Source organism: Balaenoptera acutorostrata, chromosome 16 (genome assembly GCF_949987535.1).
Source record: "Balaenoptera acutorostrata chromosome 16, mBalAcu1.1, whole genome shotgun sequence".
In the NCBI taxonomy this organism is placed as follows: Eukaryota; Metazoa; Chordata; class Mammalia; order Artiodactyla; family Balaenopteridae; genus Balaenoptera; species Balaenoptera acutorostrata.
The window spans coordinates 70,589,467-70,615,175 of NC_080079.1; the positions used below are offsets into that span (position 1 = coordinate 70,589,467).

The window sequence follows — 25,709 nt, forward strand, 5'->3', positions numbered from 1 at the left end:
TCTGGAGGGAGCTTTGGAGAGACACACGGGCAGACAGGTGGCTGCGGCGCGGATGGGCGCTGCTGGGGTCGGCCAGGGGCAGGACCAGGGCCTCGCGGGCCTCACGATCTTCACCCGGGCCTACAGCGGACTCTGGGTCTGGGCCGGCCACCCCGGGAGAGGGTGGGGTGTGGCTGCCTTCCAGGGCCTCCTTCTGGCGGCATGTCCAGCCAGACGGGCGGGCTGGGCCCCCTCCAGCGCACGATGTGTTGGGAGAGGCTTGAGTAGATGAGGCCTGAAGTTGTGCCCGGCAGGAGCAGAGGAAGCCTCGAGCACCGGCGACTACAAGAAAAGGCAGATCGGGAGGCAAAAAATACTACAGCATCTAGTATTCCCAGGTGGTCTCCCATCCAGGTAGTAAACAGAGCCGACCCTGCTTAGCTTCCAAGACCAGACGAGATGAGGTGCGTTTAGGGTGGTAAGGCCGTAGAAGGCAGCAGGGGCCACGGGGTGCCTCTTGAGGCTCAGCTTCGCTGGTGCTGGGGCTTGCCGACAGCCCGGTAGCCAACCCTCTCCAGCACGGCACAGCCGCCGCCAAGGCAGGTGACAGGAGTCCTCGGGGACCCGGGGTTGGCAGACTCGTGGGTGACCTCGCAGCTCAGGTCAGGCGGGACCCTCCAGGCCCATAGGCGCTTGGCCCTCCGCCCCAGATCCCGCTTGACGCTCACAACGACGTGGCCCCGGGGTCTTAAGGGCCCGTGGCCCGCGGTCCCTTGGGCATTGGCCACCCTGTCTGCCCACACAGTTCTAGGCGAAGCACGGCCGTGGCCGGGCCGGCCCTCCTGCCCGACGGCAGTTGGTCTGAAGCCACTGGGAGCCACCCTTGAGTCGGCACGACCCCTTAGACCCAACAAGGCCACCCTTTCCCCCACGACAACTGCCGAGCAAAGTTCTCTGCGCCTGGTGACCGGCCGGCCCAGAGAACCAGTCTGGCCCACGACCCCACTCCCGCCCCCTGCCATGGTGAAACGGTGGAGGCTGGGCTTTTTCTGGAGGGAGCTGTGGAGAGACACACGGGCAGACAGGTGGCTGCGGCGCGCATGGGCGCTGGTCGGGTCGGCCAGCGGCAGGTCGAGGGGCTCGCGGGCCTCACAATCTACACCCGGGCCTGCGGCGGAGTCTGGGTGCGGGCCGGCCACCCCGGGAGAGGGTGGGGTGTGGCTGCCTTCCAGCGCCTCCTTCTGGCGGCATGTCCAGCCAGACGGGCGGGCTGGGCCCCCTCCAGCGCACGCTGTGTTGGGAGAGGCTTGAGAAGATGAGGCCTGCAGCCGTGCCCGGTGGGAGCAGAGGAAGCCTCGAGCACCGGCGACTACAAGGAAAGGCAGATCGGGAGGCAAAAAATACTCCAGCCTCTAGTATTCCCTGGTGGTCTCCCATCCAGGTAGTAAACAGAGCCGACCCTACTTAGCTTCCGAGATCAGACAAGATGAGGTGCGTTTAGGGTGGTATGGCCGTAGAAGGCAGCGGGGGCCACGGGGTGCCTCTTGAGGCTCAGCTTAGCTGGTGCTGGCGAATTACCGCCAGTCCGGCGACCAGCCCTCTGCAGCAAGGCCCTGTGGCCCACCCAGGCTGGCGACAGCACGCTTCGGGAACCGGGGTTGGTGGAGTCTTGGACGACCTCGCAGCTCAGTTCTGGCGGGAACATCCAGGCACATAGACGCTTGGCGAACCGCCCCAGATCCCGCTCGACGCTCACAAACACGTGGCTCCGAAGGCTTAAGGGCCCGTGGTCCACGGTCCCTTGGGCATTCCCAACCCTGTCCACCCACACAGTAGTAGGTGCAGTCCAGCCGCGGCTGGGCCGGAACTCCTGCCTGAGGAAAGGTAGCCCAAAGCCACTGGGAGCCACCATTGATGCGGCACGGCCCATTGGACCCAGCAAGGCCACCCTTGCCCCCACGCCACCCACTGAGCACTGTTCCCAGCGCATGGTGGCCGGCCGGCCCGGAAAACCGGACCCGGCCCACGACCTCGCTCCCACACCCAGCCATGGCGAAACAGCGGAGGGTGGGCTTTTTCCGGAGGGAGCTGTGGAGAGACACACAGGCAGACAGGTGGCTGCGGCGCGGATGGGCGCTGGCGGAGGTGGTCAGGTGCAGGACGAGGGCTTCGCGTGCCTCACGGCTGTCACCCGGGCCTGCGGTGGAGTCTGGGTCTGGGCCAGCCACCCCGAGAGCGGCTGGCGTGTGGCTGCCTAACAGGGCCGACTTCTGGCCGCATGTCCAGCCAGTGCGGCTGGGGGCGCCCATTCCGGCGCACGCTGTGTTGGGAGGGGCCTGAGGAGGTGAGGCCTGCGGCGGTGCCCGGCAGGGGAGGAGCCGGCCTCGGCCACGGGCGACTAAAGGAGAAGGTGGTGTGGGAGGGAAAAAAGCCTACAGCACCCGGTATTCCCATGTAGTCTCCCATCCAAGTATTAACCAGGCCTGATCCTGCTTAGCTTGTGAGATCAGATGAGATGGGATGCGCTCAGGGTTGTATGGCCATAGAAGGCAGCGGGGGCCACGGGGTGCCTCATGAGGCTCAGCTTCGTTGGTGCTGGTGTCTTATCGCCAGGCCGGTGGCCAGCCCTCTCCTGCACGGCCCTGCTGCCTGCCCAGGCAGGCGACAGGAGGCCTCGGGGACACGGAGGTGGCAGAGTCTTGGGCGACCTTGCAGCCCAGTTCTTGCGGGAACCTCCAGACCCGTAGGCGCTTGAGGCTCCGCCCCAGATCCCACTCGATGCTCACAAGGACGTGGCCTCTGAGGCTGGAGGGCCAGTGGCCTGCTGTCCTTTTGGCATTCCCCACTGTGTCCACCCACGCAGTGCTAGGCGCAGCCCGGCCAAGGCCGGGCCGGCCCTCCTGCCTGACGGCAGTGGGCCCAAAGCCAGTGGGAGCCACCATTGGGCCGCCACGGCCCCTTAGCCCCAGCAAAGCCACCCTTGCACCCACGCCAAAATCCACGCACCATTCCGGGTACTGGAGGTCAGCTGACCTGGAGAACTGGTCACGGCCCACGACCCCACTCCCGCCCCCTGCCATGGTGATACGGTGGAGGCTGGGCTTTTTCTGGAGGGAGCTTTGGAGAGACACACGGGCAGACAGGTGGCTGCGGCGCGGATGGGCGCTGCTGGGGTCGGCCAGGGGCAGGACCAGGGCCTCGCGGGCCTCACGATCTTCACCCGGGCCTACAGCGGACTCTGGGTCTGGGCCGGCCACCCCGGGAGAGGGTGGGGTGTGGCTGCCTTCCAGGGCCTCCTTCTGGCGGCATGTCCAGCCAGACGGGCGGGCTGGGCCCCCTCCAGCGCACGATGTGTTGGGAGAGGCTTGAGTAGATGAGGCCTGAAGTTGTGCCCGGCAGGAGCAGAGGAAGCCTCGAGCACCGGCGACTACAAGAAAAGGCAGATCGGGAGGCAAAAAATACTACAGCATCTAGTATTCCCAGGTGGTCTCCCATCCAGGTAGTAAACAGAGCCGACCCTGCTTAGCTTCCAAGACCAGACGAGATGAGGTGCGTTTAGGGTGGTAAGGCCGTAGAAGGCAGCAGGGGCCACGGGGTGCCTCTTGAGGCTCAGCTTCGCTGGTGCTGGGGCTTGCCGACAGCCCGGTAGCCAACCCTCTCCAGCACGGCACAGCCGCCGCCAAGGCAGGTGACAGGAGTCCTCGGGGACCCGGGGTTGGCAGACTCGTGGGTGACCTCGCAGCTCAGGTCAGGCGGGACCCTCCAGGCCCATAGGCGCTTGGCCCTCCGCCCCAGATCCCGCTTGACGCTCACAACGACGTGGCCCCGGGGTCTTAAGGGCCCGTGGCCCGCGGTCCCTTGGGCATTGGCCACCCTGTCTGCCCACACAGTTCTAGGCGAAGCACGGCCGTGGCCGGGCCGGCCCTCCTGCCCGACGGCAGTTGGTCTGAAGCCACTGGGAGCCACCCTTGAGTCGGCACGACCCCTTAGACCCAACAAGGCCACCCTTTCCCCCACGACAACTGCCGAGCAAAGTTCTCTGCGCCTGGTGACCGGCCGGCCCAGAGAACCAGTCTGGCCCACGACCCCACTCCCGCCCCCTGCCATGGTGAAACGGTGGAGGCTGGGCTTTTTCTGGAGGGAGCTGTGGAGAGACACACGGGCAGACAGGTGGCTGCGGCGCGCATGGGCGCTGGTCGGGTCGGCCAGCGGCAGGTCGAGGGGCTCGCGGGCCTCACAATCTACACCCGGGCCTGCGGCGGAGTCTGGGTGCGGGCCGGCCACCCCGGGAGAGGGTGGGGTGTGGCTGCCTTCCAGCGCCTCCTTCTGGCGGCATGTCCAGCCAGACGGGCGGGCTGGGCCCCCTCCAGCGCACGCTGTGTTGGGAGAGGCTTGAGAAGATGAGGCCTGCAGCCGTGCCCGGTGGGAGCAGAGGAAGCCTCGAGCACCGGCGACTACAAGGAAAGGCAGATCGGGAGGCAAAAAATACTCCAGCCTCTAGTATTCCCTGGTGGTCTCCCATCCAGGTAGTAAACAGAGCCGACCCTACTTAGCTTCCGAGATCAGACAAGATGAGGTGCGTTTAGGGTGGTATGGCCGTAGAAGGCAGCGGGGGCCACGGGGTGCCTCTTGAGGCTCAGCTTAGCTGGTGCTGGCGAATTACCGCCAGTCCGGCGACCAGCCCTCTGCAGCAAGGCCCTGTGGCCCACCCAGGCTGGCGACAGCACGCTTCGGGAACCGGGGTTGGTGGAGTCTTGGACGACCTCGCAGCTCAGTTCTGGCGGGAACATCCAGGCACATAGACGCTTGGCGAACCGCCCCAGATCCCGCTCGACGCTCACAAACACGTGGCTCCGAAGGCTTAAGGGCCCGTGGTCCACGGTCCCTTGGGCATTCCCAACCCTGTCCACCCACACAGTAGTAGGTGCAGTCCAGCCGCGGCTGGGCCGGAACTCCTGCCTGAGGAAAGGTAGCCCAAAGCCACTGGGAGCCACCATTGATGCGGCACGGCCCATTGGACCCAGCAAGGCCACCCTTGCCCCCACGCCACCCACTGAGCACTGTTCCCAGCGCATGGTGGCCGGCCGGCCCGGAAAACCGGACCCGGCCCACGACCTCGCTCCCACACCCAGCCATGGCGAAACAGCGGAGGGTGGGCTTTTTCCGGAGGGAGCTGTGGAGAGACACACAGGCAGACAGGTGGCTGCGGCGCGGATGGGCGCTGGCGGAGGTGGTCAGGTGCAGGACGAGGGCTTCGCGTGCCTCACGGCTGTCACCCGGGCCTGCGGTGGAGTCTGGGTCTGGGCCAGCCACCCCGAGAGCGGCTGGCGTGTGGCTGCCTAACAGGGCCGACTTCTGGCCGCATGTCCAGCCAGTGCGGCTGGGGGCGCCCATTCCGGCGCACGCTGTGTTGGGAGGGGCCTGAGGAGGTGAGGCCTGCGGCGGTGCCCGGCAGGGGAGGAGCCGGCCTCGGCCACGGGCGACTAAAGGAGAAGGTGGTGTGGGAGGGAAAAAAGCCTACAGCACCCGGTATTCCCATGTAGTCTCCCATCCAAGTATTAACCAGGCCTGATCCTGCTTAGCTTGTGAGATCAGATGAGATGGGATGCGCTCAGGGTTGTATGGCCATAGAAGGCAGCGGGGGCCACGGGGTGCCTCATGAGGCTCAGCTTCGTTGGTGCTGGTGTCTTATCGCCAGGCCGGTGGCCAGCCCTCTCCTGCACGGCCCTGCTGCCTGCCCAGGCAGGCGACAGGAGGCCTCGGGGACACGGAGGTGGCAGAGTCTTGGGCGACCTTGCAGCCCAGTTCTTGCGGGAACCTCCAGACCCGTAGGCGCTTGAGGCTCCGCCCCAGATCCCACTCGATGCTCACAAGGACGTGGCCTCTGAGGCTGGAGGGCCAGTGGCCTGCTGTCCTTTTGGCATTCCCCACTGTGTCCACCCACGCAGTGCTAGGCGCAGCCCGGCCAAGGCCGGGCCGGCCCTCCTGCCTGACGGCAGTGGGCCCAAAGCCAGTGGGAGCCACCATTGGGCCGCCACGGCCCCTTAGCCCCAGCAAAGCCACCCTTGCACCCACGCCAAAATCCACGCACCATTCCGGGTACTGGAGGTCAGCTGACCTGGAGAACTGGTCACGGCCCACGACCCCACTCCCGCCCCCTGCCATGGTGATACGGTGGAGGCTGGGCTTTTTCTGGAGGGAGCTTTGGAGAGACACACGGGCAGACAGGTGGCTGCGGCGCGGATGGGCGCTGCTGGGGTCGGCCAGGGGCAGGACCAGGGCCTCGCGGGCCTCACGATCTTCACCCGGGCCTACAGCGGACTCTGGGTCTGGGCCGGCCACCCCGGGAGAGGGTGGGGTGTGGCTGCCTTCCAGGGCCTCCTTCTGGCGGCATGTCCAGCCAGACGGGCGGGCTGGGCCCCCTCCAGCGCACGATGTGTTGGGAGAGGCTTGAGTAGATGAGGCCTGAAGTTGTGCCCGGCAGGAGCAGAGGAAGCCTCGAGCACCGGCGACTACAAGAAAAGGCAGATCGGGAGGCAAAAAATACTACAGCATCTAGTATTCCCAGGTGGTCTCCCATCCAGGTAGTAAACAGAGCCGACCCTGCTTAGCTTCCAAGACCAGACGAGATGAGGTGCGTTTAGGGTGGTAAGGCCGTAGAAGGCAGCAGGGGCCACGGGGTGCCTCTTGAGGCTCAGCTTCGCTGGTGCTGGGGCTTGCCGACAGCCCGGTAGCCAACCCTCTCCAGCACGGCACAGCCGCCGCCAAGGCAGGTGACAGGAGTCCTCGGGGACCCGGGGTTGGCAGACTCGTGGGTGACCTCGCAGCTCAGGTCAGGCGGGACCCTCCAGGCCCATAGGCGCTTGGCCCTCCGCCCCAGATCCCGCTTGACGCTCACAACGACGTGGCCCCGGGGTCTTAAGGGCCCGTGGCCCGCGGTCCCTTGGGCATTGGCCACCCTGTCTGCCCACACAGTTCTAGGCGAAGCACGGCCGTGGCCGGGCCGGCCCTCCTGCCCGACGGCAGTTGGTCTGAAGCCACTGGGAGCCACCCTTGAGTCGGCACGACCCCTTAGACCCAACAAGGCCACCCTTTCCCCCACGACAACTGCCGAGCAAAGTTCTCTGCGCCTGGTGACCGGCCGGCCCAGAGAACCAGTCTGGCCCACGACCCCACTCCCGCCCCCTGCCATGGTGAAACGGTGGAGGCTGGGCTTTTTCTGGAGGGAGCTGTGGAGAGACACACGGGCAGACAGGTGGCTGCGGCGCGCATGGGCGCTGGTCGGGTCGGCCAGCGGCAGGTCGAGGGGCTCGCGGGCCTCACAATCTACACCCGGGCCTGCGGCGGAGTCTGGGTGCGGGCCGGCCACCCCGGGAGAGGGTGGGGTGTGGCTGCCTTCCAGCGCCTCCTTCTGGCGGCATGTCCAGCCAGACGGGCGGGCTGGGCCCCCTCCAGCGCACGCTGTGTTGGGAGAGGCTTGAGAAGATGAGGCCTGCAGCCGTGCCCGGTGGGAGCAGAGGAAGCCTCGAGCACCGGCGACTACAAGGAAAGGCAGATCGGGAGGCAAAAAATACTCCAGCCTCTAGTATTCCCTGGTGGTCTCCCATCCAGGTAGTAAACAGAGCCGACCCTACTTAGCTTCCGAGATCAGACAAGATGAGGTGCGTTTAGGGTGGTATGGCCGTAGAAGGCAGCGGGGGCCACGGGGTGCCTCTTGAGGCTCAGCTTAGCTGGTGCTGGCGAATTACCGCCAGTCCGGCGACCAGCCCTCTGCAGCAAGGCCCTGTGGCCCACCCAGGCTGGCGACAGCACGCTTCGGGAACCGGGGTTGGTGGAGTCTTGGACGACCTCGCAGCTCAGTTCTGGCGGGAACATCCAGGCACATAGACGCTTGGCGAACCGCCCCAGATCCCGCTCGACGCTCACAAACACGTGGCTCCGAAGGCTTAAGGGCCCGTGGTCCACGGTCCCTTGGGCATTCCCAACCCTGTCCACCCACACAGTAGTAGGTGCAGTCCAGCCGCGGCTGGGCCGGAACTCCTGCCTGAGGAAAGGTAGCCCAAAGCCACTGGGAGCCACCATTGATGCGGCACGGCCCATTGGACCCAGCAAGGCCACCCTTGCCCCCACGCCACCCACTGAGCACTGTTCCCAGCGCATGGTGGCCGGCCGGCCCGGAAAACCGGACCCGGCCCACGACCTCGCTCCCACACCCAGCCATGGCGAAACAGCGGAGGGTGGGCTTTTTCCGGAGGGAGCTGTGGAGAGACACACAGGCAGACAGGTGGCTGCGGCGCGGATGGGCGCTGGCGGAGGTGGTCAGGTGCAGGACGAGGGCTTCGCGTGCCTCACGGCTGTCACCCGGGCCTGCGGTGGAGTCTGGGTCTGGGCCAGCCACCCCGAGAGCGGCTGGCGTGTGGCTGCCTAACAGGGCCGACTTCTGGCCGCATGTCCAGCCAGTGCGGCTGGGGGCGCCCATTCCGGCGCACGCTGTGTTGGGAGGGGCCTGAGGAGGTGAGGCCTGCGGCGGTGCCCGGCAGGGGAGGAGCCGGCCTCGGCCACGGGCGACTAAAGGAGAAGGTGGTGTGGGAGGGAAAAAAGCCTACAGCACCCGGTATTCCCATGTAGTCTCCCATCCAAGTATTAACCAGGCCTGATCCTGCTTAGCTTGTGAGATCAGATGAGATGGGATGCGCTCAGGGTTGTATGGCCATAGAAGGCAGCGGGGGCCACGGGGTGCCTCATGAGGCTCAGCTTCGTTGGTGCTGGTGTCTTATCGCCAGGCCGGTGGCCAGCCCTCTCCTGCACGGCCCTGCTGCCTGCCCAGGCAGGCGACAGGAGGCCTCGGGGACACGGAGGTGGCAGAGTCTTGGGCGACCTTGCAGCCCAGTTCTTGCGGGAACCTCCAGACCCGTAGGCGCTTGAGGCTCCGCCCCAGATCCCACTCGATGCTCACAAGGACGTGGCCTCTGAGGCTGGAGGGCCAGTGGCCTGCTGTCCTTTTGGCATTCCCCACTGTGTCCACCCACGCAGTGCTAGGCGCAGCCCGGCCAAGGCCGGGCCGGCCCTCCTGCCTGACGGCAGTGGGCCCAAAGCCAGTGGGAGCCACCATTGGGCCGCCACGGCCCCTTAGCCCCAGCAAAGCCACCCTTGCACCCACGCCAAAATCCACGCACCATTCCGGGTACTGGAGGTCAGCTGACCTGGAGAACTGGTCACGGCCCACGACCCCACTCCCGCCCCCTGCCATGGTGATACGGTGGAGGCTGGGCTTTTTCTGGAGGGAGCTTTGGAGAGACACACGGGCAGACAGGTGGCTGCGGCGCGGATGGGCGCTGCTGGGGTCGGCCAGGGGCAGGACCAGGGCCTCGCGGGCCTCACGATCTTCACCCGGGCCTACAGCGGACTCTGGGTCTGGGCCGGCCACCCCGGGAGAGGGTGGGGTGTGGCTGCCTTCCAGGGCCTCCTTCTGGCGGCATGTCCAGCCAGACGGGCGGGCTGGGCCCCCTCCAGCGCACGATGTGTTGGGAGAGGCTTGAGTAGATGAGGCCTGAAGTTGTGCCCGGCAGGAGCAGAGGAAGCCTCGAGCACCGGCGACTACAAGAAAAGGCAGATCGGGAGGCAAAAAATACTACAGCATCTAGTATTCCCAGGTGGTCTCCCATCCAGGTAGTAAACAGAGCCGACCCTGCTTAGCTTCCAAGACCAGACGAGATGAGGTGCGTTTAGGGTGGTAAGGCCGTAGAAGGCAGCAGGGGCCACGGGGTGCCTCTTGAGGCTCAGCTTCGCTGGTGCTGGGGCTTGCCGACAGCCCGGTAGCCAACCCTCTCCAGCACGGCACAGCCGCCGCCAAGGCAGGTGACAGGAGTCCTCGGGGACCCGGGGTTGGCAGACTCGTGGGTGACCTCGCAGCTCAGGTCAGGCGGGACCCTCCAGGCCCATAGGCGCTTGGCCCTCCGCCCCAGATCCCGCTTGACGCTCACAACGACGTGGCCCCGGGGTCTTAAGGGCCCGTGGCCCGCGGTCCCTTGGGCATTGGCCACCCTGTCTGCCCACACAGTTCTAGGCGAAGCACGGCCGTGGCCGGGCCGGCCCTCCTGCCCGACGGCAGTTGGTCTGAAGCCACTGGGAGCCACCCTTGAGTCGGCACGACCCCTTAGACCCAACAAGGCCACCCTTTCCCCCACGACAACTGCCGAGCAAAGTTCTCTGCGCCTGGTGACCGGCCGGCCCAGAGAACCAGTCTGGCCCACGACCCCACTCCCGCCCCCTGCCATGGTGAAACGGTGGAGGCTGGGCTTTTTCTGGAGGGAGCTGTGGAGAGACACACGGGCAGACAGGTGGCTGCGGCGCGCATGGGCGCTGGTCGGGTCGGCCAGCGGCAGGTCGAGGGGCTCGCGGGCCTCACAATCTACACCCGGGCCTGCGGCGGAGTCTGGGTGCGGGCCGGCCACCCCGGGAGAGGGTGGGGTGTGGCTGCCTTCCAGCGCCTCCTTCTGGCGGCATGTCCAGCCAGACGGGCGGGCTGGGCCCCCTCCAGCGCACGCTGTGTTGGGAGAGGCTTGAGAAGATGAGGCCTGCAGCCGTGCCCGGTGGGAGCAGAGGAAGCCTCGAGCACCGGCGACTACAAGGAAAGGCAGATCGGGAGGCAAAAAATACTCCAGCCTCTAGTATTCCCTGGTGGTCTCCCATCCAGGTAGTAAACAGAGCCGACCCTACTTAGCTTCCGAGATCAGACAAGATGAGGTGCGTTTAGGGTGGTATGGCCGTAGAAGGCAGCGGGGGCCACGGGGTGCCTCTTGAGGCTCAGCTTAGCTGGTGCTGGCGAATTACCGCCAGTCCGGCGACCAGCCCTCTGCAGCAAGGCCCTGTGGCCCACCCAGGCTGGCGACAGCACGCTTCGGGAACCGGGGTTGGTGGAGTCTTGGACGACCTCGCAGCTCAGTTCTGGCGGGAACATCCAGGCACATAGACGCTTGGCGAACCGCCCCAGATCCCGCTCGACGCTCACAAACACGTGGCTCCGAAGGCTTAAGGGCCCGTGGTCCACGGTCCCTTGGGCATTCCCAACCCTGTCCACCCACACAGTAGTAGGTGCAGTCCAGCCGCGGCTGGGCCGGAACTCCTGCCTGAGGAAAGGTAGCCCAAAGCCACTGGGAGCCACCATTGATGCGGCACGGCCCATTGGACCCAGCAAGGCCACCCTTGCCCCCACGCCACCCACTGAGCACTGTTCCCAGCGCATGGTGGCCGGCCGGCCCGGAAAACCGGACCCGGCCCACGACCTCGCTCCCACACCCAGCCATGGCGAAACAGCGGAGGGTGGGCTTTTTCCGGAGGGAGCTGTGGAGAGACACACAGGCAGACAGGTGGCTGCGGCGCGGATGGGCGCTGGCGGAGGTGGTCAGGTGCAGGACGAGGGCTTCGCGTGCCTCACGGCTGTCACCCGGGCCTGCGGTGGAGTCTGGGTCTGGGCCAGCCACCCCGAGAGCGGCTGGCGTGTGGCTGCCTAACAGGGCCGACTTCTGGCCGCATGTCCAGCCAGTGCGGCTGGGGGCGCCCATTCCGGCGCACGCTGTGTTGGGAGGGGCCTGAGGAGGTGAGGCCTGCGGCGGTGCCCGGCAGGGGAGGAGCCGGCCTCGGCCACGGGCGACTAAAGGAGAAGGTGGTGTGGGAGGGAAAAAAGCCTACAGCACCCGGTATTCCCATGTAGTCTCCCATCCAAGTATTAACCAGGCCTGATCCTGCTTAGCTTGTGAGATCAGATGAGATGGGATGCGCTCAGGGTTGTATGGCCATAGAAGGCAGCGGGGGCCACGGGGTGCCTCATGAGGCTCAGCTTCGTTGGTGCTGGTGTCTTATCGCCAGGCCGGTGGCCAGCCCTCTCCTGCACGGCCCTGCTGCCTGCCCAGGCAGGCGACAGGAGGCCTCGGGGACACGGAGGTGGCAGAGTCTTGGGCGACCTTGCAGCCCAGTTCTTGCGGGAACCTCCAGACCCGTAGGCGCTTGAGGCTCCGCCCCAGATCCCACTCGATGCTCACAAGGACGTGGCCTCTGAGGCTGGAGGGCCAGTGGCCTGCTGTCCTTTTGGCATTCCCCACTGTGTCCACCCACGCAGTGCTAGGCGCAGCCCGGCCAAGGCCGGGCCGGCCCTCCTGCCTGACGGCAGTGGGCCCAAAGCCAGTGGGAGCCACCATTGGGCCGCCACGGCCCCTTAGCCCCAGCAAAGCCACCCTTGCACCCACGCCAAAATCCACGCACCATTCCGGGTACTGGAGGTCAGCTGACCTGGAGAACTGGTCACGGCCCACGACCCCACTCCCGCCCCCTGCCATGGTGATACGGTGGAGGCTGGGCTTTTTCTGGAGGGAGCTTTGGAGAGACACACGGGCAGACAGGTGGCTGCGGCGCGGATGGGCGCTGCTGGGGTCGGCCAGGGGCAGGACCAGGGCCTCGCGGGCCTCACGATCTTCACCCGGGCCTACAGCGGACTCTGGGTCTGGGCCGGCCACCCCGGGAGAGGGTGGGGTGTGGCTGCCTTCCAGGGCCTCCTTCTGGCGGCATGTCCAGCCAGACGGGCGGGCTGGGCCCCCTCCAGCGCACGATGTGTTGGGAGAGGCTTGAGTAGATGAGGCCTGAAGTTGTGCCCGGCAGGAGCAGAGGAAGCCTCGAGCACCGGCGACTACAAGAAAAGGCAGATCGGGAGGCAAAAAATACTACAGCATCTAGTATTCCCAGGTGGTCTCCCATCCAGGTAGTAAACAGAGCCGACCCTGCTTAGCTTCCAAGACCAGACGAGATGAGGTGCGTTTAGGGTGGTAAGGCCGTAGAAGGCAGCAGGGGCCACGGGGTGCCTCTTGAGGCTCAGCTTCGCTGGTGCTGGGGCTTGCCGACAGCCCGGTAGCCAACCCTCTCCAGCACGGCACAGCCGCCGCCAAGGCAGGTGACAGGAGTCCTCGGCGACCCGGGGTTGGCAGACTCGTGGGTGACCTCGCAGCTCAGGTCAGGCGGGACCCTCCAGGCCCATAGGCGCTTGGCCCTCCGCCCCAGATCCCGCTTGACGCTCACAACGACGTGGCCCCGGGGTCTTAAGGGCCCGTGGCCCGCGGTCCCTTGGGCATTGGCCACCCTGTCTGCCCACACAGTTCTAGGCGAAGCACGGCCGTGGCCGGGCCGGCCCTCCTGCCCGACGGCAGTTGGTCTGAAGCCACTGGGAGCCACCCTTGAGTCGGCACGACCCCTTAGACCCAACAAGGCCACCCTTTCCCCCACGACAACTGCCGAGCAAAGTTCCCTGCGCCTGGTGACCGGCCGGCCCAGAGAACCAGTCTGGCCCACGACCCCACTCCCGCCCCCTGCCATGGTGAAACGGTGGAGGCTGGGCTTTTTCTGGAGGGAGCTGTGGAGAGACACATGGGCAGACAGGTGGCTGCGGCGCGCATGGGCGCTGGTCGGGTCGGCCAGGGGCAGGTCGAGGGGCTCGCGGGCCTCACAATCTACACCCGGGCCTGCGGCGGAGTCTGGGTGCGGGCCGGCCACCCCGGGAGAGGGTGGGGTGTGGCTGCCTTCCAGCGCCTCCTTCTGGCGGCATGTCCAGCCAGACGGGCGGGCTGGGCCCCCTCCAGCGCACGCTGTGTTGGGATAGGCTTGAGAAGATGAGGCCTGCAGCCGTGCCCGGTGGGAGCAGAGGAAGCCTCGAGCACCGGCGACTACAAGAAAAGGCAGATCGGGAGGCAAAAAATACTCCAGCCTCTAGTATTCCCTGGTGGTCTCCCATCCAGGTAGTAAACAGAGCCGACCCTGCTTAGCTTCCGAGATCAGACGAGATGAGGTGCGTTTAGGGTGGTATGGCCGTAGAAGGCAGCGGGGGCCACGGGGTGCCTCTTGAGGCTCAGCTTAGCTGGTGCTGGCGAATTACCGCCAGTCCGGCGACCAGCCCTCTGCAGCAAGGCCCTGTGGCCCACCCAGGCTGGCGACAGCACGCCTCGGGGACCGGGGTTGGTGGAGTCTTGGACGACCTCGCAGCTCAGTTCTGGCGGGAACATCCAGGCACATAGGCGCTTGGCGAACCGCCCCAGATCCCGCTCGACGCTCACAAAGACGTGGCTCCGAAGGCTTAAGGGCCCGTGGTCCACGGTCCCTTGGGCATTCCCAACCCTGTCCACCCACACAGTAGTAGGTGCAGTCCAGCCGCGGCTGGGCCGGAACTCCTGCCTGAGGGAAGGTAGCCCAAAGCCACTGGGAGCCACCATTGATGCGGCACGGCCCATTGGACCCAGCAAGGCCACCCTTGCCCCCACGCCACCCACTGAGCACTGTTCCCAGCGCATGGTGGCCGGCCGGCTCGGAAAACCGGCCCCGGCCCACGACCTCGCTCCCGCACCCAGCCATGGCGAAACAGCGGAGGGTGGGCTTTTTCCGGAGGGAGCTGTGGAGAGACACACAGGCAGACAGGTGGCTGCGGCGCGGATGGGCGCTGGCGGAGGTGGTCAGGTGCAGGACGAGGGCTTCGCGTGCCTCACGGCTGTCACCCGGGCCTGCGGTGGAGTCTGGGTCTGGGCCAGCCACCCCGAGAGCGGCTGGCGTGTGGCTGCCTAACAGGGCCGACTTCTGGCCGCATGTCCAGCCAGTGCGGCTGGGGGCGCCCATTCCGGCGCACGCTGTGTTGGGAGGGGCCTGAGGAGGTGAGGCCTGCGGCGGTGCCCGGCAGGGGAGGAGCCGGCCTCGGCCACGGGCGACTAAAGGAGAAGGTGGTGTGGGAGGGAAAAAAGCCTACAGCACCCGGTATTCCCATGTAGTCTCCCATCCAAGTATTAACCAGGCCTGATCCTGCTTAGCTTGTGAGATCAGATGAGATGGGATGCGCTCAGGGTTGTATGGCCATAGAAGGCAGCGGGGGCCACGGGGTGCCTCATGAGGCTCAGCTTCGTTGGTGCTGGTGTCTTATCGCCAGGCCGGTGGCCAGCCCTCTCCTGCACGGCCCTGCTGCCTGCCCAGGCAGGCGACAGGAGGCCTCGGGGACACGGAGGTGGCAGAGTCTTGGGCGACCTTGCAGCCCAGTTCTTGTGGGAACCTCCAGACCCGTAGGCGCTTGAGGCTCCGCCCCAGATCCCACTCGATGCTCACAAGGACGTGGCCTCTGAGGCTGGAGGGCCAGTGGCCTGCTGTCCTTTTGGCATTCCCCACTGTGTCCACCCACGCAGTGCTAGGCGCAGCCCGGCCAAGGCCGGGCCGGCCCTCCTGCCTGACGGCAGTGGGCCCAAAGCCAGTGGGAGCCACCATTGGGCCGCCACGGCCCCTTAGCCCCAGCAAAGCCACCCTTGCACCCACGCCAAAATCCACGCACCATTCCGGGTACTGGAGGTCAGCTGACCTGGAGAACTGGTCACGGCCCACGACCCCACTCCCGCCCCCTGCCATGGTGATACGGTGGAGGCTGGGCTTTTTCTGGAGGGAGCTGTGGAGAGACACACGGGCAGACAGGTGGCTGCGGCGCGGATGGGCGCTGCTGGTGTCGGCCAGGGGCAGGACCAGGGCCTCGGGGGCCTCACGATCTTCACCCGGGCCTACAGCGGACTCTGGGTCTGGGCCGGCCACCCCGGGAGAGGGTGGGGTGTGGCTGCCTTCCAGGGCCTCCTTCTGGCGGCATGTCCAGCCAGACGGGCGGGCTGGGCCCCCTCCAGCGCACGATGTGTTGGGAGAGGCTTGAGTAGATGAGGCCTGAAGTTGTGCCCGGCAGGAGCAGAGGAAGCCTCGAGCACCGGTGACTACAAGAAAAGGCAGATCGGGAGGCAAAAAATACTACAGCATCTAGTATTCCCAGGTGGTCTCCCATCCAGGTAGTAAACAGAGCCGACCCTGCTTAGCTTCCAAGACCAGACGAGATGAGGTGCGTTTAGGGTGGTAAGGCCGTAGAAGGCAGCAGGGGCCACGGGGTGCCTCTTGAGGCTCAGCTTCGCTGGTGCTGGGGCTTGCCGACAGCCCGGTAGCCAACCCTCTCCAGCACGGCACAGCCGCCACCAAGGCAGGTGACAGGAGTCCTCGGTGACCCGGGGTTGGCAGACTCGTGGGTGACCTCGCAGCTCAGGTCAGGCGGGACCCTCCAGGCCCATAGGCGCTTGGCCCTCCGCCCCAGATCCCGCTTGACGCTCACAACGACGTGGCCCCGGGGTCTTAAGGGCCCGTGGCCCGCGGTCCCTTGGGCATTGGCCACCCTGTCTGCCCACACAGTTCTAGGCGAAGCACGGCCGTGGCCGGGCCGGCCCTCCTGCCCGACGGCAGTTGGTCTGAAGCCACTGGGAGCCACCCTTGAGTCGGCACGACCCCTTAGACCCAACAAGGCCACCCTTTCCCCCACGACAACTGCCGAGCAAAGTTCCCTGCGCCTGGTGACCGGCCGGCCCAGAGAACCAGTCTGGCCCACGACCCCACTCCCGCCCCCTGCCATGGTGAAACGGTGGAGGCTGGGCTTTTTCTGGAGGGAGCTGTGGAGAGACACACGGGCAGACAGGTGGCTGCGGCGCGCATGGGCGCTGGTCGGGTCGGCCAGGGGCAGGTCGAGGGGCTCGCGGGCCTCACAATCTACACCCGGGCCTGCGGCGGAGTCTGGGTGCGGGCCGGCCACCCCGGGAGAGGGTGGGGTGTGGCTGCCTTCCAGCGCCTCCTTCTGGCGGCATGTCCAGCCAGACGGGCGGGCTGGGCCCCCTCCAGCGCACGCTGTGTTGGGATAGGCTTGAGTAGATGAGGCCTGCAGGCATGCCCGGTGGGAGCAGAGGAAGCCTCGAGCACCGGCGACTACAAGGAAAGGCAGATCGGGAGGCAAAAAATACTCCAGCCTCTAGTATTCCCTGGTGGTCTCCCATCCAGGTAGTAAACAGAGCCGACCCTGCTTAGCTTCCGAGATCAGACGAGATGAGGTGCGTTTAGGGTGGTATGGCCGTAGAAGGCAGCAGGGGCCACGGGGTGCCTCTTGAGGCTCAGCTTAGCTGGTGCTGGCGAATTACCGCCAGTCCGGCGACCAGCCCTCTGCAGCAAGGCCCTGTGGCCCACCCAGGCTGGCGACAGCACGCTTCGGGAACCGGGGTTGGTGGAGTCTTGGACGACCTCGCAGCTCAGTTCTGTCGGGAACATCCAGGCACATAGACGCTTGGCGAACCGCCCCAGATCCCGCTCGACGCTCACAAACACGTGGCTCCGAAGGCTTAAGGGCCCGTGGTCCACGGTCCCTTGGGCATTCCCAACCCTGTCCACCCACACAGTAGTAGGTGCAGTCCAGCCGCGGCTGGGCCGGAACTCCTGCCTGAGGGAAGGTAGCCCAAAGCCACTGGGAGCCACCATTGATGCGGCACGGCCCATTGGACCCAGCAAGGCCACCCTTGCCCCCACGCCACCCACTGAGCACTGTTCCCAGCGCATGGTGGCCGGCCGGCCCGGAAAACCGGACCCGGCCCACGACCTCGCTCCCGCACCCAGCCATGGCGAAACAGCGGAGGGTGGGCTTTTTCCGGAGGGAGCTGTGGAGAGACACACAGGCAGACAGGTGGCTGCGGCGCGGATGGGCGCTGGCGGAGGTGGTCAGGTGCAGGACGAGGGCTTCGCGTGCCTCACGGCTGTCACCCGGGCCTGCGGTGGAGTCTGGGTCTGGGCCAGCCACCCCGAGAGCGGCTGGCGTGTGGCTGCCTAACAGGGCCGACTTCTGGCCGCATGTCCAGCCAGTGCGGCTGGGGGCGCCCATTCCGGCGCACGCTGTGTTGGGAGGGGCCTGAGGAGGTGAGGCCTGCGGCGGTGCCCGGCAGGGGAGGAGCCGGCCTCGGCCACGGGCGACTAAAGGAGAAGGTGGTGTGGGAGGGAAAAAAGCCTACAGCACCCGGTATTCCCATGTAGTCTCCCATCCAAGTATTAACCAGGCCTGATCCTGCTTAGCTTGTGAGATCAGATGAGATGGGATGCGCTCAGGGTTGTATGGCCATAGAAGGCAGCGGGGGCCACGGGGTGCCTCATGAGGCTCAGCTTCGTTGGTGCTGGTGTCTTATCGCCAGGCCGGTGGCCAGCCCTCTCCTGCACGGCCCTGCTGCCTGCCCAGGCAGGCGACAGGAGGCCTCGGGGACACGGAGGTGGCAGAGTCTTGGGCGACCTTGCAGCCCAGTTCTTGCGGGAACCTCCAGACCCGTAGGCGCTTGAGGCTCCGCCCCAGATCCCACTCGATGCTCACAAGGACGTGGCCTCTGAGGCTGGAGGGCCAGTGGCCTGCTGTCCTTTTGGCATTCCCCACTGTGTCCACCCACGCAGTGCTAGGCGCAGCCCGGCCAAGGCCGGGCCGGCCCTCCTGCCTGACGGCAGTGGGCCCAAAGCCAGTGGGAGCCACCATTGGGCCGCCACGGCCCCTTAGCCCCAGCAAAGCCACCCTTGCACCCACGCCAAAATCCACGCACCATTCTGGGTACTGGAGGTCAGCTGACCTGGAGAACTGGTCACGGCCCACGACCCCACTCCCGCCCCCTGCCATGGTGATACGGTGAAGGCTGGGCTTTTTCTGGAGGGAGCTTTGGAGAGACACACGGGCAGACAGGTGGCTGCGGCGCGGATGGGCGCCGCTGGGGTCGGCCAGGGGCAGGACCAGGGCCTCGCGGGCCTCACGATCTTCACCCGGGCCTACAGCGGACTCTGGGTCTGGGCCGGCCACCCCGGGAGAGGGTGGGGTGTGGCTGCCTTCCAGGGCCTCCTTCTGGCGGCATGTCCAGCCAGACGGGCGGGCTGGGCCCCCTCCAGCGCACGATGTGTTGGGAGAGGCTTGAGTAGATGAGGCCTGAAGTTGTGCCCGGCAGGAGCAGAGGAAGCCTCGAGCACCGGCGACTACAAGAAAAGGCAGATCGGGAGGCAAAAAATACTACAGCATCTAGTATTCCCAGGTGGTCTCCCATCCAGGTAGTAAACAGAGCCGACCCTGCTTAGCTTCCAAGACCAGACGAGATGAGGTGCGTTTAGGGTGGTAAGGCCGTAGAAGGCAGCAGGGGCCACGGGGTGCCTCTTGAGGCTCAGCTTCGCTGGTGCTGGGGCTTGCCAACAGCCCGGTAGCCAACCCTCTCCAGCACGGCACAGCCGCCGCCAAGGCAGGTGACAGGAGTCCTCGGGGACCCGGGGTTGGCAGACTCGTGGGTGACCTCGCAGCTCAGGTCAGGCGGGACCCTCCAGGCCCATAGGCGCTTGGCCCTCCGCCCCAGATCCCGCTTGACGCTCACAACGACGTGGCCCCGGGGTCTTAAGGGCCCGTGGCCCGCGGTCCCTTGGGCATTGGCCACCCTGTCTGCCCACACAGTTCTAGGCAAAGCACGGCCGTGGCCGGGCCGGCCCTCCTGCCCGACGGCAGTTGGTCTGAAGCCACTGGGAGCCACCCTTGAGTCGGCACGACCCCTTAGACCCAACAAGGCCACCCTTTCCCCCACGACAACTGCCGAGCAAAGTTCCCTGCGCCTGGTGACCCGCCGGCCCAGAGAACCAGTCTGGCCCACGACCCCACTCCCGCCCCCTGCCATGGTGAAACGGTGGAGGCTGGGCTTTTTCTGGAGGGAGCTGTGGAGAGACACACGGGCAGACAGGTGGCTGCGGCGCGCATGGGCGCTGGTCGGGTCGGCCAGGGGCAGGTCGAGGGGCTCGCGGGCCTCACAATCTACACCCGGGCCTGCGGCGGAGTCTGGGTGCGGGCCGGCCACCCCGGGAGAGGGTGGGGTGTGGCTGCCTTCCAGCGCCTCCTTCTGGCGGCATGTCCAGCCAGACGGGCGGGCTGGGCCCCCTCCAGCGCACGCTGTGTTGGGAGAGGCTTGAGAAGATGAGGCCTGCAGCTGTGCCCGGTGGGAGCAGAGGAAGCCTCGAGCACCGGCGACTACAAGGAAAGGCAGATCGGGAGGCAAAAAATACTCCAGCCTCTAGTATTCCCTGGTGGTCTCCCATCCAGGTAGTAAACAGAGCCGACCCTACTTAGCTTCCGAGATCAGACGAGATGAGGTGCGTTTAGGGTGGTATGGCCGTAGAAGGCAGCGGGGGCCACGGGGTGCCTCTTGAGGCTCAGCTTAGCTGGTGCTGGCGAATTACCGCCAGTCCGGCGACCAGCCCTCTGCAGCAAGGCCCTGTGGCCCACCCAGGCTGGCGACAGCACGCTTCGGGAACCGGGGTTGGTGGAGTCTTGGACGACCTCGCAGCTCAGTTCTGGCGGGAACATCCAGGCACATAGACGCTTGGCGAACCGCCCCAGATCCCGCTCGACGCTCACAAACACGTGGCTCCGAAGGCTTAAGGGCCCGTGGTCCACGGTCCCTTGGGCATTCCCAACCCTGTCCACCCACACAGTAGTAGGTGCAGTCCAGCCGCGGCTGGGCCGGAACTCCTGCCTGAGGGAAGGTAGCCCAAAGCCACTGGGAGCCACCATTGATGCGGCACGGCCCATTGGACCCAGCAAGGCCACCCTTGCCCCCACGCCACCCACTGAGCACTGTTCCCAGCGCATGGTGGCCGGCCGGCCCGGAAAACCGGACCCGGCCCACGACCTCGCTCCCGCACCCAGCCATGGCGAAACAGCGGAGGGTGGGCTTTTTCCGGAGGGAGCTGTGGAGAGACACACAGGCAGACAGGTGGCTGCGGCGCGGATGGGCGCTGGCGGAGGTGGTCAGGTGCAGGACGAGGGCTTCGCGTGCCTCACGGCTGTCACCCGGGCCTGCGGTGGAGTCTGGGTCTGGGCCAGCCACCCCGAGAGCGGCTGGCGTGTGGCTGCCTAACAGGGCCGACTTCTGGCCGCATGTCCAGCCAGTGCGGCTGGGGGCGCCCATTCCGGCGCACGCTGTGTTGGGAGGGGCCTGAGGAGGTGAGGCCTGCGGCGGTGCCCGGCAGGGGAGGAGCCGGCCTCGGCCACGGGCGACTAAAGGAGAAGGTGGTGTGGGAGGGAAAAAAGCCTACAGCACCCGGTATTCCCATGTAGTCTCCCATCCAAGTATTAACCAGGCCTGATCCTGCTTAGCTTGTGAGATCAGATGAGATGGGATGCGCTCAGGGTTGTATGGCCATAGAAGGCAGCGGGGGCCACGGGGTGCCTCATGAGGCTCAGCTTCGTTGGTGCTGGTGTCTTATCGCCAGGCCGGTGGCCAGCCCTCTCCTGCACGGCCCTGCTGCCTGCCCAGGCAGGCGACAGGAGGCCTCGGGGACACGGAGGTGGCAGAGTCTTGGGCGACCTTGCAGCCCAGTTCTTGCGGGAACCTCCAGACCCGTAGGCGCTTGAGGCTCCGCCCCAGATCCCACTCGATGCTCACAAGGACGTGGCCTCTGAGGCTGGAGGGCCAGTGGCCTGCTGTCCTTTTGGCATTCCCCACTGTGTCCACCCACGCAGTGCTAGGCGCAGCCCGGCCAAGGCCGGGCCGGCCCTCCTGCCTGACGGCAGTGGGCCCAAAGCCAGTGGGAGCCACCATTGGGCCGCCACGGCCCCTTAGCCCCAGCAAAGCCACCCTTGCACCCACGCCAAAATCCACGCACCATTCCGGGTACTGGAGGTCAGCTGACCTGGAGAACTGGTCACGGCCCACGACCCCACTCCCGCCCCCTGCCATGGTGATACGGTGGAGGCTGGGCTTTTTCTGGAGGGAGCTTTGGAGAGACACACGGGCAGACAGGTGGCTGCGGCGCGGATGGGCGCTGCTGGGGTCGGCCAGGGGCAGGACCAGGGCCTCGCGGGCCTCACGATCTTCACCCGGGCCTACAGCGGACTCTGGGTCTGGGCCGGCCACCCCGGGAGAGGGTGGGGTGTGGCTGCCTTCCAGGGCCTCCTTCTGGCGGCATGTCCAGCCAGACGGGCGGGCTGGGCCCCCTCCAGCGCACGATGTGTTGGGAGAGGCTTGAGTAGATGAGGCCTGAAGTTGTGCCCGGCAGGAGCAGAGGAAGCCTCGAGCACCGGCGACTACAAGAAAAGGCAGATCGGGAGGCAAAAAATACTACAGCATCTAGTATTCCCAGGTGGTCTCCCATCCAGGTAGTAAACAGAGCCGACCCTGCTTAGCTTCCAAGACCAGACGAGATGAGGTGCGTTTAGGGTGGTAAGGCCGTAGAAGGCAGCAGGGGCCACGGGGTGCCTCTTGAGGCTCAGCTTCGCTGGTGCTGGGGCTTGCCGACAGCCCGGTAGCCAACCCTCTCCAGCACGGCACAGCCGCCGCCAAGGCAGGTGACAGGAGTCCTCGGGGACCCGGGGTTGGCAGACTCGTGGGTGACCTCGCAGCTCAGGTCAGGCGGGACCCTCCAGGCCCATAGGCGCTTGGCCCTCCGCCCCAGATCCCGCTTGACGCTCACAACGACGTGGCCCCGGGGTCTTAAGGGCCCGTGGCCCGCGGTCCCTTGGGCATTGGCCACCCTGTCTGCCCACACAGTTCTAGGCGAAGCACGGCCGTGGCCGGGCCGGCCCTCCTGCCCGACGGCAGTTGGTCTGAAGCCACTGGGAGCCACCCTTGAGTCGGCACGACCCCTTAGACCCAACAAGGCCACCCTTTCCCCCACGACAACTGCCGAGCAAAGTTCTCTGCGCCTGGTGACCGGCCGGCCCAGAGAACCAGTCTGGCCCACGACCCCACTCCCGCCCCCTGCCATGGTGAAACGGTGGAGGCTGGGCTTTTTCTGGAGGGAGCTGTGGAGAGACACACGGGCAGACAGGTGGCTGCGGCGCGCATGGGCGCTGGTCGGGTCGGCCAGCGGCAGGTCGAGGGGCTCGCGGGCCTCACAATCTACACCCGGGCCTGCGGCGGAGTCTGGGTGCGGGCCGGCCACCCCGGGAGAGGGTGGGGTGTGGCTGCCTTCCAGCGCCTCCTTCTGGCGGCATGTCCAGCCAGACGGGCGGGCTGGGCCCCCTCCAGCGCACGCTGTGTTGGGAGAGGCTTGAGAAGATGAGGCCTGCAGCCGTGCCCGGTGGGAGCAGAGGAAGCCTCGAGCACCGGCGACTACAAGGAAAGGCAGATCGGGAGGCAAAAAATACTCCAGCCTCTAGTATTCCCTGGTGGTCTCCCATCCAGGTAGTAAACAGAGCCGACCCTACTTAGCTTCCGAGATCAGACAAGATGAGGTGCGTTTAGGGTGGTATGGCCGTAGAAGGCAGCGGGGGCCACGGGGTGCCTCTTGAGGCTCAGCTTAGCTGGTGCTGGCGAATTACCGCCAGTCCGGCGACCAGCCCTCTGCAGCAAGGCCCTGTGGCCCACCCAGGCTGGCGACAGCACGCTTCGGGAACCGGGGTTGGTGGAGTCTTGGACGACCTCGCAGCTCAGTTCTGGCGGGAACATCCAGGCACATAGACGCTTGGCGAACCGCCCCAGATCCCGCTCGACGCTCACAAACACGTGGCTCCGAAGGCTTAAGGGCCCGTGGTCCACGGTCCCTTGGGCATTCCCAACCCTGTCCACCCACACAGTAGTAGGTGCAGTCCAGCCGCGGCTGGGCCGGAACTCCTGCCTGAGGAAAGGTAGCCCAAAGCCACTGGGAGCCACCATTGATGCGGCACGGCCCATTGGACCCAGCAAGGCCACCCTTGCCCCCACGCCACCCACTGAGCACTGTTCCCAGCGCATGGTGGCCGGCCGGCCCGGAAAACCGGACCCGGCCCACGACCTCGCTCCCACACCCAGCCATGGCGAAACAGCGGAGGGTGGGCTTTTTCCGGAGGGAGCTGTGGAGAGACACACAGGCAGACAGGTGGCTGCGGCGCGGATGGGCGCTGGCGGAGGTGGTCAGGTGCAGGACGAGGGCTTCGCGTGCCTCACGGCTGTCACCCGGGCCTGCGGTGGAGTCTGGGTCTGGGCCAGCCACCCCGAGAGCGGCTGGCGTGTGGCTGCCTAACAGGGCCGACTTCTGGCCGCATGTCCAGCCAGTGCGGCTGGGGGCGCCCATTCCGGCGCACGCTGTGTTGGGAGGGGCCTGAGGAGGTGAGGCCTGCGGCGGTGCCCGGCAGGGGAGGAGCCGGCCTCGGCCACGGGCGACTAAAGGAGAAGGTGGTGTGGGAGGGAAAAAAGCCTACAGCACCCGGTATTCCCATGTAGTCTCCCATCCAAGTATTAACCAGGCCTGATCCTGCTTAGCTTGTGAGATCAGATGAGATGGGATGCGCTCAGGGTTGTATGGCCATAGAAGGCAGCGGGGGCCACGGGGTGCCTCATGAGGCTCAGCTTCGTTGGTGCTGGTGTCTTATCGCCAGGCCGGTGGCCAGCCCTCTCCTGCACGGCCCTGCTGCCTGCCCAGGCAGGCGACAGGAGGCCTCGGGGACACGGAGGTGGCAGAGTCTTGGGCGACCTTGCAGCCCAGTTCTTGCGGGAACCTCCAGACCCGTAGGCGCTTGAGGCTCCGCCCCAGATCCCACTCGATGCTCACAAGGACGTGGCCTCTGAGGCTGGAGGGCCAGTGGCCTGCTGTCCTTTTGGCATTCCCCACTGTGTCCACCCACGCAGTGCTAGGCGCAGCCCGGCCAAGGCCGGGCCGGCCCTCCTGCCTGACGGCAGTGGGCCCAAAGCCAGTGGGAGCCACCATTGGGCCGCCACGGCCCCTTAGCCCCAGCAAAGCCACCCTTGCACCCACGCCAAAATCCACGCACCATTCCGGGTACTGGAGGTCAGCTGACCTGGAGAACTGGTCACGGCCCACGACCCCACTCCCGCCCCCTGCCATGGTGATACGGTGGAGGCTGGGCTTTTTCTGGAGGGAGCTTTGGAGAGACACACGGGCAGACAGGTGGCTGCGGCGCGGATGGGCGCTGCTGGGGTCGGCCAGGGGCAGGACCAGGGCCTCGCGGGCCTCACGATCTTCACCCGGGCCTACAGCGGACTCTGGGTCTGGGCCGGCCACCCCGGGAGAGGGTGGGGTGTGGCTGCCTTCCAGGGCCTCCTTCTGGCGGCATGTCCAGCCAGACGGGCGGGCTGGGCCCCCTCCAGCGCACGATGTGTTGGGAGAGGCTTGAGTAGATGAGGCCTGAAGTTGTGCCCGGCAGGAGCAGAGGAAGCCTCGAGCACCGGCGACTACAAGAAAAGGCAGATCGGGAGGCAAAAAATACTACAGCATCTAGTATTCCCAGGTGGTCTCCCATCCAGGTAGTAAACAGAGCCGACCCTGCTTAGCTTCCAAGACCAGACGAGATGAGGTGCGTTTAGGGTGGTAAGGCCGTAGAAGGCAGCAGGGGCCACGGGGTGCCTCTTGAGGCTCAGCTTCGCTGGTGCTGGGGCTTGCCGACAGCCCGGTAGCCAACCCTCTCCAGCACGGCACAGCCGCCGCCAAGGCAGGTGACAGGAGTCCTCGGGGACCCGGGGTTGGCAGACTCGTGGGTGACCTCGCAGCTCAGGTCAGGCGGGACCCTCCAGGCCCATAGGCGCTTGGCCCTCCGCCCCAGATCCCGCTTGACGCTCACAACGACGTGGCCCCGGGGTCTTAAGGGCCCGTGGCCCGCGGTCCCTTGGGCATTGGCCACCCTGTCTGCCCACACAGTTCTAGGCGAAGCACGGCCGTGGCCGGGCCGGCCCTCCTGCCCGACGGCAGTTGGTCTGAAGCCACTGGGAGCCACCCTTGAGTCGGCACGACCCCTTAGACCCAACAAGGCCACCCTTTCCCCCACGACAACTGCCGAGCAAAGTTCTCTGCGCCTGGTGACCGGCCGGCCCAGAGAACCAGTCTGGCCCACGACCCCACTCCCGCCCCCTGCCATGGTGAAACGGTGGAGGCTGGGCTTTTTC

At 66.3% G+C, this 25,709-nt stretch overlaps 25 pseudogenes; all 25 read right to left on the minus strand.

Moving 5' to 3' along the window:
• Positions 1 to 352: 352 nt before the first annotated feature.
• On the minus strand, positions 353 to 471 carry LOC130705175 (5S ribosomal RNA; annotated as a pseudogene).
• A 908-nt stretch (positions 472 to 1,379) lies between these two features.
• Positions 1,380 to 1,498, minus strand: LOC130705220 (5S ribosomal RNA; annotated as a pseudogene).
• A 910-nt stretch (positions 1,499 to 2,408) lies between these two features.
• On the minus strand, positions 2,409 to 2,527 carry LOC130705362 (5S ribosomal RNA; annotated as a pseudogene).
• A 910-nt stretch (positions 2,528 to 3,437) lies between these two features.
• Positions 3,438 to 3,556, minus strand: LOC130705176 (5S ribosomal RNA; annotated as a pseudogene).
• A 908-nt stretch (positions 3,557 to 4,464) lies between these two features.
• On the minus strand, positions 4,465 to 4,583 carry LOC130705221 (5S ribosomal RNA; annotated as a pseudogene).
• Positions 4,584 to 5,493: 910 nt separating this feature from the next.
• Positions 5,494 to 5,612, minus strand: LOC130705363 (5S ribosomal RNA; annotated as a pseudogene).
• A 910-nt stretch (positions 5,613 to 6,522) lies between these two features.
• On the minus strand, positions 6,523 to 6,641 carry LOC130705178 (5S ribosomal RNA; annotated as a pseudogene).
• Positions 6,642 to 7,549: 908 nt separating this feature from the next.
• On the minus strand, positions 7,550 to 7,668 carry LOC130705223 (5S ribosomal RNA; annotated as a pseudogene).
• A 910-nt stretch (positions 7,669 to 8,578) lies between these two features.
• LOC130705364 (5S ribosomal RNA) lies at positions 8,579 to 8,697 on the minus strand (annotated as a pseudogene).
• Positions 8,698 to 9,607: 910 nt separating this feature from the next.
• LOC130705179 (5S ribosomal RNA) lies at positions 9,608 to 9,726 on the minus strand (annotated as a pseudogene).
• Positions 9,727 to 10,634: 908 nt separating this feature from the next.
• Positions 10,635 to 10,753, minus strand: LOC130705224 (5S ribosomal RNA; annotated as a pseudogene).
• Positions 10,754 to 11,663: 910 nt separating this feature from the next.
• LOC130705366 (5S ribosomal RNA) lies at positions 11,664 to 11,782 on the minus strand (annotated as a pseudogene).
• Positions 11,783 to 12,692: 910 nt separating this feature from the next.
• On the minus strand, positions 12,693 to 12,811 carry LOC130705180 (5S ribosomal RNA; annotated as a pseudogene).
• Positions 12,812 to 13,719: 908 nt separating this feature from the next.
• LOC130705109 (5S ribosomal RNA) lies at positions 13,720 to 13,838 on the minus strand (annotated as a pseudogene).
• Positions 13,839 to 14,748: 910 nt separating this feature from the next.
• Positions 14,749 to 14,867, minus strand: LOC130705367 (5S ribosomal RNA; annotated as a pseudogene).
• Positions 14,868 to 15,777: 910 nt separating this feature from the next.
• On the minus strand, positions 15,778 to 15,896 carry LOC130705181 (5S ribosomal RNA; annotated as a pseudogene).
• A 908-nt stretch (positions 15,897 to 16,804) lies between these two features.
• On the minus strand, positions 16,805 to 16,923 carry LOC130705111 (5S ribosomal RNA; annotated as a pseudogene).
• A 910-nt stretch (positions 16,924 to 17,833) lies between these two features.
• On the minus strand, positions 17,834 to 17,952 carry LOC130705368 (5S ribosomal RNA; annotated as a pseudogene).
• A 910-nt stretch (positions 17,953 to 18,862) lies between these two features.
• LOC130705182 (5S ribosomal RNA) lies at positions 18,863 to 18,981 on the minus strand (annotated as a pseudogene).
• A 908-nt stretch (positions 18,982 to 19,889) lies between these two features.
• On the minus strand, positions 19,890 to 20,008 carry LOC130705093 (5S ribosomal RNA; annotated as a pseudogene).
• A 910-nt stretch (positions 20,009 to 20,918) lies between these two features.
• Positions 20,919 to 21,037, minus strand: LOC130705369 (5S ribosomal RNA; annotated as a pseudogene).
• Positions 21,038 to 21,947: 910 nt separating this feature from the next.
• Positions 21,948 to 22,066, minus strand: LOC130705183 (5S ribosomal RNA; annotated as a pseudogene).
• A 908-nt stretch (positions 22,067 to 22,974) lies between these two features.
• Positions 22,975 to 23,093, minus strand: LOC130705225 (5S ribosomal RNA; annotated as a pseudogene).
• Positions 23,094 to 24,003: 910 nt separating this feature from the next.
• On the minus strand, positions 24,004 to 24,122 carry LOC130705370 (5S ribosomal RNA; annotated as a pseudogene).
• A 910-nt stretch (positions 24,123 to 25,032) lies between these two features.
• On the minus strand, positions 25,033 to 25,151 carry LOC130705184 (5S ribosomal RNA; annotated as a pseudogene).
• Positions 25,152 to 25,709: the final 558 nt, after the last annotated feature.